The sequence below is a fragment of the Callospermophilus lateralis genome, chromosome 8 (genome assembly GCF_048772815.1).
Source record: "Callospermophilus lateralis isolate mCalLat2 chromosome 8, mCalLat2.hap1, whole genome shotgun sequence".
Lineage (NCBI taxonomy): Eukaryota > Metazoa > Chordata > Mammalia > Rodentia > Sciuridae > Callospermophilus > Callospermophilus lateralis.
In genome coordinates this window covers 31262673-31272561 of record NC_135312.1, presented here as the reverse complement: position 1 = coordinate 31272561, position 9889 = coordinate 31262673, and the positions used below count along the sequence as shown (strand labels likewise).

Here is a 9889-nt window from a genome sequence, read left to right as displayed (position 1 = left end):
CCCGCTTCCTCTTCTAGTTTGTTTAGTCACAGAATTCGATTCCTGTTGGCGGATTCAGCGCCTCCAAACAGGCTTAGGGCTCTTTTGAAATGCGGGAGGCGCCTTCACTCTTGTATAAACAGGTAACGTGGGGGGTGGGGCGCGGGTTGCCGGCGCTGGGTGCGTTCGGTGGGAGTGGGGAAGGGGTCGCGGTTGGAGCCAACTCCACCGAGATCAGGCGAGGTTCCGACAGGCCCTGGGCTGCAGTTTCTAAATGCACTGTTTTTGTTCCCTTTCTAGAAACCAGCTGTAACACCAGGTCAGAGCGCATTAAAATGAGCCACTTTGAACCAGCGGCGCCCAGGCCCCAGGCCCTGCTGTGAAGGCCCCGGCCGAGGTCAGGACTCGGGCCGCGTGACGTGCCTTCCTACGGGTCCGAGCCAGGCTGTGCCGCAGGTGAGGACGCGGGCGGAGGGCCCCGGTGCCCCAGGCCCGCCTCGGGGCTCGCCGCGAGCCTACCTGCTCCTACGACCTCTTTCCCAGTGAGAGGCCGGGGGAGGGTGGGACTGCCCGGGTGGGACTGCCCGGCCTGCGATCCGCAGCGGGGTTCTGCGCCCTGTCCTCCAACTTAGTTCTGGGCTAGGTTTCTCTGAGCCACCCAGAGGGGGCCGGACGCCTGAGCCGCACACATGTCCCCAGGTGGAGCAGGTGCTACTTTCTGGGGCCCTTTCTGCCTGTTTGCGATGGATGGGACTGTTTGAGCCAGGGGAGGAGTCCATCGGGTGAAGTCCCCAAATCTCTCCATCAAGGCCGATTTTTTTCTTTTTTCTTTTCTTTTCTTTTCTTTTTTTTTTTTTTTTTTAACCTTCAGCTAAGGTATCTGCGCTCCTAAAACAACAGGAATGTTGCACTGGCCTTCAGCCAGCGGAGGCTCAGCGAGCAGGATAAAATTTCAGTGCAGATTTACGGGAAGTTGCCGGTGTTGGGAGTAAAAATCTGGTTTGGTGAGTTTAAGGGAAGGGAGTCGACAGAGACAACCTGGCTACTGTGAGGCGAATGGCCTCGGCTGGGGGAGGGCAGCGGGAGGCGGGAGGGAGGGAACCGGGAAGAGCCCGGAGACCAGACCCTGAGCGCTCCCCGCGCGCCGCGCCGGACGGACGCAGCCGGGCAGCCGGGCCGCTGGTCTCCGCGGGGTGCGGACGCGGCGCCGCTGGGCTGGGGCCATCGCCGCGCTCTGCCGGTGTCGCTGCCGCCGGGCATTGAACCCCACAGCTGCTTTCGGGTTATTGGAATGCGCAGCCCGGGACAGTGGGAAGCCAGGGTTTTGGGGGAGTTGTCCTGGTGAGGAGTTCCTTCTCTGCGCCCGTCTCCAAAGTTGAGAGGTTTGACCCACTGCAATCCCCAGAGCCCCGGAGTTAAGCCTAAAGCGATCTGTTGCTTTAAGCGGCGAGGAGGGAGTAGCTGGACACTCCTTATTTTGGTTTTACATTAAAAAGAGGGCGGCGGCGAAGATGTTGTAGGTTACTTCCTAGCTGTGTCAATTGCTACTGAGCGGGCACTGGTGGTGATTTCTCAAGTGGGCGACTCCAGATGCTTCCCAAAGGTAAGGTGGTCTTTGGTGATCCTTGTCACTTCTGTCCCTGAATCTTCCATCTGGATCCCAGTTTTGAAGTAGTAACTTTTCCCCTCCTTTTTTTTTTTTTTTTTTTTTTTTCCGCTCGTTTGCCCTATCTCGCTCCTTCCACCGTCTTGCTTCTGGTTCTGGTATGTTTAGTGGGAAGTAAAGGATTTATAAAAAGATTTGTAAAGCGTCAGCTTTTGGAAGAGCAGATCATCGTACCGACAGCCCCTTCACGTTTCCTGTAGCAAAGAGTCTTTTTCCATAAAAGAAACAGATTTTTTTTTTTTTCCCCACCCTTGAAAACACATGATTGGGCTGCCCAGAGGCACAGGTGACTTGAGAGTCGGATTGTTACAGAGAGATTGCAGAATCATTCATGACTTGAGGCATCCCATTTAGGTGTTAACCAAGGCGGAAGGGGGTCTTCCTGGATTCCTTCTCCTCGGCTGGGAACCCACAGGGGAGGCTGGGTTGTTTTTTCAAAGTTAAATATTCAAGCTGTAGAAACGGGTAGGGCCTGCGGATGATGACAGCTAACAGTCACCGGATAATTAAGAAATCAGTTAAAATAAGTGGAAGTGGAATTTTCCAAATAAATGACTCATTTTAAAATTAGATAAAAGTTTTGTGACTCTGGGGGTACTGTCCCAAGGCCTTTAGGGACGTGGCTTCTATTTTGAGGCTCATCAAAGTCATAGAAAAATATCCATCCTCTCTAGGTACCCAGTCAGGCCATTCCTGATTTGCACTAAAAGTAATTTTTCCCTCTCTGGTAGTGTCTTCATTTTTCTTCAGCAGGAATACAGTTGAAGATTTTATTTAAGCTTTAAGGTGAAGTCACACAGATTTTTAAGGGGAGGGAAAGCAGAGCGTTGGCAATACAACAGAAGGGGTTGTCGCAGTTTTGAGCACAAAAAGTTGGAGATTAGAACAAGAACTGCAGGTGCTGATTCTAAAAGGTGAAAGGTTGTCAGTGGTGTGGTGAACAACCACTAGACAAACCAAAGTACCCAACCAAGGGACTGAGCACTTTGTGGAAGTTTGTGCTGCTCTCAATTTAAAGAATAATGTTAAGTTGATAATCAGAGGGAAGAAAACCAATTCAATGTGAAAAAGGAAGTGGGAGGAGGAAGGGAAAGGAGAAGGTAATTTGAGTTTTTGTGTATTTTTGTGTCCACCTGACCCTTCACCTTGTTCTGATTATATATGAGCCGTAGACCTTTTTGACTTCATTTGAGGCCATACCTAGGGAGAACAGGGAATCAGAAACTTCACAAGTTTCTAGCTGCATGATTGACAGTCAGTATTTACCAAATGAAGAAGTTAGGTGACAGTAACGAAGTCTCTAGCCTAACTCTGCAGTCCTTCACTTTTCTTACAAAATAATTGTTTTTGTTTTCCACATTCTACCTCCCAGGCCCATCCTAGGTGATGGTGGAGGGTTGCTGGGAATGGAACCCAAGGTCTTATGCCTGCCTGGCACTTGCTTGGTCACTGAGCCACACCCCTCCCCCCCACTTAAATGAATCAGATCAAGAGTATTTTTGAACATATTTTGAATATGAATCAAAATCTGATATTTTATTATCTTCTTGATTGTTGCCTTTTCGGAAGTTTATAGGATTGAGAATTCAATATCAACATTTTAAGCAGTGTCTGTAGTTTCAGTAGTTAAAATATTTACTTCTTAATATTGCATTATTTACTTATCTATCTATTTACTGATTTTTGAGTGGTGAGTCTCCCTATGTTGCCCAGGCTGGCCTCAAATTGATGATGGCTTATCAATTCTCTTGCCTTCTGAATATATTTATTTTTGATTCCTCACTGAAATGCTCTTGATTAAAATTTGAAGGGATTACACCTAAAACAGTTATCGATCCTGAAGATGAAGTAAGGCGGAAAACAAGGAAGCTGCATGTTTCTGGACACATGTTCTGAGCACCTAGTGTTTAAGACACTCAGTGTTTTCCTCACATGATAAGAACATTCATATTAAACTCTAATCTTTGGGTTACTAATAATCAATGATTAAAAAAGGGAGTTGTGGCTCAGTGGTAGAGTGCTTGCCTAGCACCTGTGAGGCACTGGGTTCGATTCTCAGCATCACATAAAAATAAATAAAATAAAGGTATTGTGTCCATCTACAACTAAAAAATAATTTAAAATACTAAAAAAAGATTAATGTAGATGAAATAGTTTTCTTGCAAGACGATTGAATATGCTTTATAAATTCTACTTTTTGTTTTTTCTTTTTTATAGTTCTGGGGATGGAACGCAGGACCTTATGCATGTTAGACAAGGGTTCTATCCTTGAGCCACACCCTTAGTTCTCAAATTCTATTCCTGAGCCCCAAATTAAAATAAGTCCTATCCCATTTTGCAGTTATGAAACCTGTATGCATGGGACTTCACACCTCTGCCACAGTAGACCCATCCACAGACATTATGACTGTGTCTTGTAAATGATCTGTTATGCAACACAGAGAATGCTGTTTTCAGCTTTGATTTTCCAGAATTGTGTTTTTTCCAGTCATTTCTTCAAGGAAAGCTAAAGGATTTAGTTGGAGGGGAAAAAAATAAGTAAATCATGTCCCAAATAATTGAGACCGCTCTGTCCTTCTGAAGATTGAACCTAGGGCCTGCATATGCTAGGCAAACACACTACCACTGAGCTATACCCCCAGCTTTTTATAAAATTTCTTACTTTGAGACAGGGTCTTTGACCAGATTGGCCTTGAATTTGACATTGGCCTGTTACAACCTCTTGTGTAGCTGGGATTACAGGTGTGCCCACCCTGGTCCCAAATGTTTGAGCTTTGACTGCTATAGAAATACTTTTGTGTGTTTCCACTTGCATATCTCAAGTCCTCTCCTTGTTTTTTTTTTTTTTAAGGAAAGGCTAAGGAAATGAGTACAGGGTGCTGGTGTGGGAGAGAGATTTCCTTAAAACCGGATCTGGATCCAGGCTCAGGGATTTTGGTATCCCAAAGAATACATAATCTTGGAAAAAACAAAAAGCAAACCAAAACAAAAAAATTTCCTACTGTGAAGAGGGCTTAAATTTGGGAATCCTAAGATTTAGGAAAAGGAGATGTTTTGCTAGAACACAGAATTTGCATAATCAATTTACATAAAGTTACAATGAAGACATTTAATGCACCTTAAAGTGCTTGTCAGAATGAGTCCAAGTTAAAAGTTATGTTGGAACCTTTCAACTCCTGACCTGATGAAGAGAGATATTTTTCCTCTTGGGAGCACTCTCTGTCTTAGGATGATGTTGATTTTTCTGGTTTAATACCATCAGAGTTGCGTGTTAGTCAGAACAGCCACCTGCTCAGTCATTGCTTCAGGGAACCACCTGGTGAAGATTTCCCATAAATGGCAATGCAGGGATGACTTGGGGTACAAGAGAGGTGCGGCCTCAGGACCCTCCAGGTAACTGATGTAAAAATGATAATAAGTAATCATCTTGTTGCCACCTCTAGTTGTTGGAAACATCTCATGCTGGAGACATGGGGGTAGTGGTGGCATGCTGCCACTTTGTATGTGCCATCCAGAATCACCTGGTAAAGCACTCCTGAGATGGTCTCAGTTGGTCACAGCTTGATTCTGATTTGATTTTTCTCACACTTGCTTTTCTTTCTGTTTGGTCAACATCTATATGGGGAAAGGAGGTTAGGTGGAGGTAGGAGACATCTTCCCCCTGGAGTCATTTAACACCCCTTCACACCCTGCTTTTAAGAATCTCTTTTTGCTCTGAAAATAGTGTAGGGGAGAAATTTTCCAGTTAAAGTAGAAAGGAAGAGAAGTCTAGAGGAACAGGTGGCCAAGAAACAAGTGAGTTCAGCATGCGCTACTAGTGTGGAATTCAGTAGAAAGTTCCCAGGGAAATTATCCACGTCCTTAAACTCTTGCAGGTGAACTGGCGACTGTGGGAACTTGAGGCTCCTTCCCACCTCTGTAACTGGAAGGTTTCTAGTGGGCCACAGGAGATGCTGATTTGATTGAATTCAAGATACCTCTCTTGGTACAACCAAAACAAAGCTGATAGCAAAAGGCACACGCCCTTCGCCTTCCTCCCACCGCCTGCCTTCCCTCCACTTTCTGCTGGTTTCAGGACAGCACCCCAAATTACACTTATGTTTATACAACTTTTATATAGAATATGAATTTTTATTGTTGGTGTGACTCTTCAGTGTTTGTTTATCATAGGAAATGTAAAAATGATTTGTTGGTGTGTTCAGAGGTATATAAGTTTATGTTTATAAAATACCAAAACCCCCAAAGTAACCTGATGGTATAGTAGAAAAACTGGAATCCAGAAGGTCTCTTTTTGGTGGGGAGTGAACTCAGGGGATTGAACTCAGGGGCTCTTGACAACTGAGCCACATCCCCAGCCTTATTATATTTTATTTAGAGACAGGGTCTCACTGAATTGCTTAGCCCCGCACCATTGCTGAAGCCGGCTTTGAACGCGTGGGTGATCCTCCTGTCTCAGCCTCCTGAGCCACTGGAGTTACAGGCCACCATGCCCAGCTCCAGCAGGTCTTTTAGTACCCCAATGGAGGTTTTAGGGTCATTTTAGAAACCAAAAGTACAATCTCTACCTTTCTGAAGGCCACCTGGGAGAGATGGCATCAGAAGACAAAGTGGTAGCTTACCCCTGAAAACCTGTTGTGTTTTGGGAAAATATCAACCCTCTTGTTTCCATGGATTTCTGGTTCTGAAAATGTGTATTTTACTTAGAAATTATAGTCAGTCACATTAATGAAGAAAACAATATCCAGTTTCCCCCAAACAAGACATTTTTCTTTGATGATACTGAATATTTGTGGTTCTTATGAATGTGATACCCCCATAGGTGTGTCTTGAATGAAAGGGGATCCCTGAAAACTGTAGCTTCCTAACTGTGCTTTACCAGGGCTCTTGGTCAATTTTTTTTTTTTGCGGGGGGGAGTACTGGGGGTTGAACTCAGGGGCACTTGACCACTGAGCCACATCCCCAGCCCTATTTTGTATTTTATTCAGAGACAAGGTCTCACTGAGTTGCTTAGCACTTCGCCATTGCTGAGGCTGGCTTTGAACTCACGATTCTCCTGTCTCAGCCTCCCAAACTGTGGGATTACAGGCATGTATCACTGAGCTTGGCTTCTTGGTCTTTTTTTTTTTTTTTTAATATTTTTTTTTTTTTTAGTTGTAGATGAACACAATACCTTTATTTTATTTATTTTTATGTGGTGCTGAGGATCGAACCCAGTGCCTCACACATGCTAGGCAAGCACTTTACCACTGAGCCACAAGTCCAGCCCTCTTGGTCAAGTTTTTAAAAAAATATAAAAAGTTTTTTTTTTTTTTTTTAGTTGTAGGTGGACACAATAATTTTATTTTTTTGTGGTGCTGTAGATCAACCCAGTGCCTCATACATGCTAGGTGAGAGCTCCAACACTGAGCCACAACCCCAGCCCCTCATGGTCATTTTGCTCATGTTCCTTGAGGCTGGGTGGAAGGGAACCTGTTTCTAGGAGGGATGGATAACCCTCACATGGGTGAGCAAGAGTCAGTTATATATCCCAATGGGCAGTGCATGATGTACAGCAAATGCTGGGCATTGTGCAGCTGAAAAGGGACAGGATGCTGGTACCTGACCCAGGAAATGTCCACCTTAAAAATTATAATGAAAAAGTTTCTACCTTGGGGCTGGGAATGAGTAGTTCAGAGTTCGTGTTTAGCATGTATGTTGCCCTGGGTTCCACTCACACAGACAAGTCAAAAAGATATCAGGGCACTATGATCTGGCGCTCTCTCTCTCTCTCTTTTAAATTAATCCCCACTCCCACCCCTGAAGGGCCAGGGGCTGAACCCAGGGGTGCTCTACCACGAAGCTACCTCAGCCTTTTCCATATTTTGTTTTCTGACTGGGTCTCCCTATATTGCTGAGGCTGGCCTGCAACTTGTGACTCAATCCTTTTTACAAAGCATTTTATGTGCCAAAAGAAAAATAACATAGTACTAAAGTATTTAATGAAATGGAGAAGTTCTTTTTTTTTCAGGTGATTCCTATTCTGGGAAATGTCTATTTGGACTTTTCAAGCTCAGGTAAAACATTCATTTTTCTAAAAGTGGGGATCTGATGTCTGTGATAATAGCGCTGTGATTTTTTTGAGAAGATAGCTTAAATAATATTTCTTTTTGTTGGTTGTCGTTTATTTTAAAAAATAATGACACGGTTCCTGGTATACCAAGCCCTTGCCAAGATTAGGCCCATCCTCGGTCGCCTTCTCAAGACAAAGTTGCCTTTGTCTAACTACAATGGAGAGGGTTCGGTGACACAGAAAACTCAACGGGGTGCTGCAGGTTATTATTAACAGAAGATTCAATACCTGATGTTTTTGTTTTTGTTTTATATTCTATCAACTAATATCCATGATATATTTCTTCATTCAGAGGGTTTTTCTATTGGGGAGAATGTTCTGGTTGTGGATTTACCTTGGAGTTTAGTCAGATTATAAAAGCCCAAAGCTGCAGGGTGCTAATGCAGAGAGCTCAGCCCTATGGGCTGGTTTGTTCTCAGGGTAATCAGTAGAGTTTGGTCACATGTGGAGAGAAAGAAAAGGGATTTAGCCAGAATAAAAATGACAATTTGGGGAACAGGATGACTATTCACACTGAATTCAAACTCTATAGCCAAGTAGTAAAGGCATAAACCACCTTGATTTTGATCTTGGCTCTATCCCTTGTTTCATGTGACTTTAAGTTGGTAACCTAAAAAAAAAAAAAAAAAAATTCATCCGGTGACTCAGTTTCCTCAGTTGTAAAATGCCTACCTCACCGGGTTGTTAAAAGGATTAACCTCTTGTATGTAAAGAGTTTTGAATGGAGAGCTGGGCAAGGTGGCACATGCCTGTAATCCCAGCCTCTTGGGAGCCTGAGGTAGGAGGATTGCAAGTTTGAGGCCAGTATGGGCAATTTAGCAAGATCCTGTCTCAAAATAAGAAAATAAATAAAAAGGGCTGGGGATGTAGCTCAGTGGTAAAGCATCCCTGGGTTCAATTCCCAGTACTGAAAAAGAAAAATTTAGAGCAGAGCTGGGGATGTAGCTCTGTGGTAGAGGGCATGCTTAGTATGGATTAGGCCCTGGGGTCCATTCTTAGCACTGCCAAAAAAAAGAAAAAAGAAAAAAATAAGTTTAAACAGACAGTGGCTGATGTATAATCTGAATGATATGGTAAAAAATCAATATGATATGCATCACATTTGAAAGCATTTTGGTGTTTGAATCTTATCTCACTCCCCTACTCCGTGAAATAATTTTCTTTTTCTTTTTCTTTTTAATATTTATTTTTTAGTTGTACACAATACCTTTATTTTGTTTATTTACATGTGGTGCTAAGGATCGAACCCAGGGCCTCGCATGTGCTAGGCGAGCGCTCTACCACTGAGCCACAACCCCAGCCCCTTTCTTTTTTTTTTTTTTTTTAAATATTCTTTTAATTGTCAATGGACCTTTATTTTATTTATATGTGGTGCTGAGAATCGAACCCAGGGCCTCACACATGCTAGGCAAGTGCTGTATCACTGAGCCCCAACCCCAGCCTGAAATAATTTCCTTGTGTGGCCTTTTCTGCTGGTTGGAATCCAGGATTCTCTTCCTAATGTCATTCCTTGGCTTTAACCAAATGGCGATTGCCACTGTTGGCAGACTATTTTGCAGTTTTTTTTGGTTCTTATAGCATGCTAAGTTATTTAGAATCACCAAGGTGGAGACTGTCAGTGTCCTGCTGAAAATGGAGCATGGATTCTGGGATGGCTAATGGAAAGGTGAAATTTTCAGTGTATAAAAATGGAATACATCAGTCATACATAGCCATGGCGCATGCCTATAATCCCAGCGGCTCTGGAGGCTGAGGTGGAGGATCGCTAGTTCAAAGCCAGCCTCAGCAAAGCGAGGTGCTAAGCAACTCCGTGAGACCCTGAGTCTCTAAATAAAATACAAAATAGGGCTGGGATGTGGCTCAAGTGCCCCTGAGTTCAACCCCTGGTACCCCTCACCCCCCAAAAAGTAACACATCAAACTTAAGCAGTTCCTATAGGACTTTCATTGATTGGTATTTCCTAGTCATAATGATTACATACAGTAATATACAGTACGGAGCTTTGTCAGAACTGCCGTATGCCTAATGTGTCACCACTTACTTTTATACATATACTGTTTTTCCTAGAGAACAGATATGAAGTGCTTTGGAGGTGGGATTTGTGCCTGAATAATATTTGCATCCTTTAATGTGG

At 43.8% G+C, this 9889-nt stretch overlaps 1 protein-coding gene across 6 annotated transcripts in view; it reads left to right on the top strand.

Annotated features, from left to right (window-relative positions):
- The first annotated feature begins 394 nt into the window (after positions 1–394).
- The window catches only part of Rbm47 (RNA binding motif protein 47), a 161619-nt gene continuing 152124 nt past the window's right edge, over positions 395–9889 (top strand). For 3 of the 6 annotated variants that reach the window (XM_076864866.2, XM_076864867.2, XM_076864861.2), the window contains exon 1: positions 1199–1582. The gene's annotated coding sequence lies outside the window, so the exon portion shown is untranslated. Of the gene's footprint in view, positions 436–618; positions 688–850; positions 984–1198; positions 1583–7660; positions 7700–9889 lie in introns of those variants that run through there. The other 3 variants (XM_076864863.2, XM_076864862.2, XM_076864864.2) reach the window with 3 other exon arrangements.